The sequence below is a fragment of the Gossypium raimondii genome, chromosome 13 (genome assembly GCF_025698545.1).
Source record: "Gossypium raimondii isolate GPD5lz chromosome 13, ASM2569854v1, whole genome shotgun sequence".
Taxonomy (NCBI): domain Eukaryota; kingdom Viridiplantae; phylum Streptophyta; class Magnoliopsida; order Malvales; family Malvaceae; genus Gossypium; species Gossypium raimondii.
In genome coordinates, this window is record NC_068577.1 from 4,793,095 (window position 1) to 4,797,383 (window position 4,289).

The following is a 4,289-nucleotide window of genomic DNA, read 5'->3' on the forward strand; positions in this document are numbered from 1 at the left end:
AAAGAGAAATGTGTTTCCCCGGTGAACGTCATGATAGATGTTCGGCAAGCAAGGAGGGCAAAATGGTAATTTTTTATGCCAATCATTGCAAGTCTGAGCCATTTTCCTTCAATTTTCTTGATATTCACCTCTAGGCAATTTAGTGACGAATCATGGTGTCTGATTTTGAATTGATTACAGACCATAGCTGTCGTACTATTGCTCAAGCTCAATGCATTATCCAATGTAATCCTCTTTGAAATTCTATACCAGCATATGATGATATTGGCGTATAAAACAACCTTTACCCGTTTGCTGAAGTAATTAATGGTCTCAAAATGAAGCAATGCCCATAAGAAACCTTCGATGATGATGACGTCCATGCCCCATTTTGCTCAAAATTTGAGTCGCCCTTTTTTGGTTTTCATCTCAAATCCACATTTGGTCAAAGCACCCTTTGCGGGTTTTCGCCTTGACCTCTTCTTTTTCTTTTTTCCTTCTTTTTGATTTGGATGACCTTTTATTTTGACTTTGATTTTTTTCATTTTTTTCTTTCTTTTTTAATGCATCTGAGCTCATAGGGTTAGGTCAGTCCTTGTTATCCCTTTCTTTGATATCGAATTTCTTTCATAGTGCCTCCTGGAGAGAAACTACGACAGAAAGCTTTGGATCCTCCCCTTCAATTAGGATAAAATCCAACAAAACTTGAAGAGATGGAAACTCGTCTTCAAATGGGCAAAGCTTTGCTGAGTCAACTAGAAAAGCATTACCCTGGCAAAGAATTTTCATTGCATCGTTCACACTGCGAATTTCTGACATCGTGCTGTTGTGCAGATTTGGGCTTATCCTGGTATAATCATACAAAGACATCTTTGAACTCTAGAAGTAACTCAATTAAGTCTTACTTCGTCTTGGCAGTCAGGTCAATTCTAATTTTCACCCAGCTCACAATTTCTAATAATTCCTTATAAGATAGGCTATGTCTATCCCATCCTCAACAAGTCTGGAAATAGGCTACAATCTATGTCATTTTTAAAGTCATGAAATCCCTCTAAACACCTGTTTCACTTAAAAGGAGGTTCGAAATCTGTAGCAGTGTCACTCATGTCATTTATATCTGGGGACCCATAGTAAATACCAAAGAATTTACAAAAGAATGTGTGAATTTATGAATAATTATTTGTACAATATGATTATGAATGAATAAAGGAATAATGTGGAAGAAAATCCAAAAGAATGAAAGATTAATAATGAAAGAATATTGGCTCTAAAATAAATGCAAAGATGTATTTTATTAGAATAACGATGTTTAGACATGAGCCTATTTCATAAAGGAATTCTTATTGCCCCTAGGCTAAAAGCAACAAGTGTGTTCTGAACATTACTCTAAATAAGCTCTAAAAACTACAGGGATTTTTTTCGCAGTTCAATTGTTTAGAACACTCCTAAGTTTATAAGGGTGAATATCTAATAAGGTCTCTTTCTTTTGCGTCTTCATATACGGCATTGATGTGAACGTTTCCCAGTACTTCTTCATTCGTTACATTCTCCCCATTATCAATGTGGTTGGGTAGCGGATTTTCTGTACTAGAGGCCTCATCGAACTTGACAATGCCTATATTAATGAGTCTTTCAACTATCTTTTTGAATGCGGTGTAATTTTCTATCGAGTGCCCCGTAATTCCTGCATGGTATTCACACTGAGCATTTGTATTATACCATTTAGGAAATTGAGGCACCATTGGTTTCTGATAGTAAGGGGACACCACATGTGCATTAAATAGGCTTTGATATGCTTGCTATATGACATCAGTATAGGCGCGAACTGAGGCATTTTTGTATTTACCGTCGTGTAAGATTCTCACTTTAAAGGGCTATGATGGCTAGTGGTTTCTGTCTTTGGCCGGCCCACAGCGATTGGTTTCGAGTGGCCCTTGTTATATCTGCCTCCATTATCCCCCTTATTCTCCTTCCTCTTTGGGGCCTTTATAGTATTTGGGTACTCTACCCTCGCCTGTTTTGTTTCTGCTGGATTATCAAGAGTAATAGGATTTGGTTAGATTGTTCCTCAGATTGGATCTTGAGCATATCGGGCGATTCATTGGTGTTAAGGTACCGGTCTGATATTGTTGGGATTTGATAGTAAGGGGTGCCCCTTGTGGACACATATCTGGCTGGACATTTATCGGGGTAAAACCTGAGGGATAAACAGGGTCTTCACTATCTTCCTCAAAGTGGACCACCGAGTCTTTTACTTCTTCTAACTCTCTAGCTAGCAATCGGTTGAACTGATTCATCATAGTTCTCTGTAATTCTAGCATCTGATCTCTTATTTCCTATTGAAATTTAGTTAGTTGCTCCTGCATCTGCATTTGCATTCGCTCTAATTTCTCCAACCTTTGGTCCATTTCTTTAGTCTTTGCTTGGGTACCGTAAGGGTGTTAGTAGGTCGGTGGGTTTCCAAATTAATTGAGGAGTGATTTAAATTAATTAGATTTTTTAATGCAAATGAAACAAATGCAATGCATGAAATGAATGCAAAAAGGCGTCAATTTTGATTCAATTCCATTTAAGAAAACTTTACTAGAAAGAAAATTTCTTTACGTAAAGTGAATTACAAATAAAGCTTTGCCCTATTACTCAGAATTATAATCTTCCTAAGTAACAAAGCTAACTCTTGCCCCCGATCTGATTCTAATTCATACTTCACACTCAGCATGTCGGCCTGTACTGCCAAAGTCTGTACTTGATTAGCTACTTCTCGAATCTAGACCACAGCTTCCTCCATAATATGATCTCTGCTCCTAACTTGATTCTGAAAGTAGAGGAGCTGTTCATTATTACGACTTTCATTTACTTTCAAGTGCTTGATCTGGATCTCACAATTTTGCAATGCCGTTTCTAACTCTTCTATTATTTCCTTCATTTCCTCGATCTTGCCTAAGCTTGCTCTCAATTCTATTGTAGAATTTCGATTTTGATACTGACGAAGAGATCTTTCCAACTCAGTCACCCTATCCTTTAATTCACCTTTTTCTCTTTGGCTATCTGACAAATTCTTTTCTAAAGGCTCGTTTCGCATCGGCGTCTCTTGGAATTTTTGTTCCCATCTATCAGCTTTGTCCTTTTCTTCTCGAATTTCTGCTCGCCATTGTTCTGAAGTTTTTCCCAACCTAACAGTTCTCATTGACCAACGCAACTTTTTATAGTCTGTCTTCAAGCTATCCTCTTCCTCAGTCTTATTTTTCCCTTTCCTTAATTTCTTAATTTCGAGCTTCTGAACGTTTATGTCTAATCTCAAGTCCATCTTTTCTTCCTCCATTTGTTCTATCTTCTTTTCTAAATCCGCATTTCTTCTTTCAAAATCTTGTCTTATGATTTCCAACTCAGAAAGGACGACCCGCAAATATTCCTCTATTGACTGGCTGTTTTCCTGACTTATCTTGGGTATATTGTCGTTAATTCTCCTAACCCACCATTCATTATACTCTGAAGTTGTCATCGGGCCCACAGCTAACCTCTTCATTCGGCGAGTCTGTTTCCACGCACTAGATATCTCTTGAATCTTCTTTCTATAACTATCATCTCTGTATGAAAATCCACAATCAGCTATCCCTTGAGTCGCAAGTATAAATTGTTTTGACCTATACTGCCTTAGCACCAATAATGGGGCATATCCAACAACTCCCCAAATTTTAAGCAGTGGAACCCAATAAAAATTACCACACCTATACATGATCTCATTTGGAAGCAACCAAGGAGCTCTCCACTCGATTTCCTCTTCTTGAAGATTCTTAAGAATTCTCATCGACTTTTCCTCCAAAATGTCATCTCTCCTAGGCGTAGTTACTATCTCCTTTAGTGGTGAATAATTTTCAGAGAAAACCCGATACGAAACCTTATCCACCTTCCAAAAGTGACTGCGAAACCATGAGAATAGAAGCTGTACACATCCAATGAATCTCCCCTCTCCCGCTTTCCGGCATGCACTCAATGACCTGAAAGTTTCTGCCAAAATTGCCAGAATTGGTGTAACCCTCTTATCAAGCTGGTCGAATAAATCAGTGGCTGCTTCATCAACATGCCCCAAAGCTTTGGGGAAGACAACCAAGCCATATATACTTAAAGCAAAAACATCTAACCTCTTCCTCACGTCTGGGTGCGTTAGAATTGCATCTTTCAAACTCTTCCAAGGAACGCACTTACTATCCCCTTTTTGCTTAATCCGTGCAGCAACTTACTGCTCACTCATCCCTGTTATACTCATCAGCTTCTTTGAAAAGGTTGGCACATTTATCACTCTCGAGTAG

General features: G+C 38.3%; 1 pseudogene; it reads right to left on the reverse strand.

Annotated features, from left to right (window-relative positions):
* Positions 1–1,430: 1,430 nt before the first annotated feature.
* LOC128036034 (uncharacterized) lies at positions 1,431–3,301 on the reverse strand (annotated as a pseudogene).
* Between the last annotated feature and the right edge of the window lie 988 nt (positions 3,302–4,289).